This window comes from Mizuhopecten yessoensis, unplaced genomic scaffold (assembly GCF_002113885.1).
Source record: "Mizuhopecten yessoensis strain PY_sf001 unplaced genomic scaffold, ASM211388v2 scaffold10457, whole genome shotgun sequence".
Taxonomy (NCBI): Eukaryota; Metazoa; Mollusca; class Bivalvia; order Pectinida; family Pectinidae; genus Mizuhopecten; species Mizuhopecten yessoensis.
In genome coordinates this window covers 64,701-65,007 of record NW_018408556.1, presented here as the reverse complement: position 1 = coordinate 65,007, position 307 = coordinate 64,701, and the positions used below count along the sequence as shown (strand labels likewise).

The window sequence follows — 307 nt, the reverse complement described above, 5'->3', positions numbered from 1 at the left end:
CCGAACATTAACATAAACATCACATTATGTATCCCCTCACCAGCGTACCCCGAACATTAACACAAACATCACATTAAATATCTCCTCACCAGCGTACCCCGAACATTAACATTAACATAAAAATCTCAATATCTCCTCGCCAGCGTACGCCGAACATTAACATAAACATCACATTATGTATCCCCTCACCAGCGTACCCCGAACATTAACACAAACATCACATTAAATATCTCCTCACCAGCGTACCCCGAACATTAATATAAACATCACATTAAATACCTCCTCACCAGCGTACCCCGAACATTAA

The 307-nt window shown here is 40.7% G+C and overlaps 1 protein-coding gene across 1 annotated transcript in view; it reads right to left on the bottom strand.

Annotated features, from left to right (window-relative positions):
* Nucleotides 1-307, bottom strand: part of LOC110460699 (deleted in malignant brain tumors 1 protein-like) — a 66,774-nt gene that overhangs the window by 3,424 nt on the left and 63,043 nt on the right. The gene's annotated exons all lie outside the window — the stretch shown is intronic.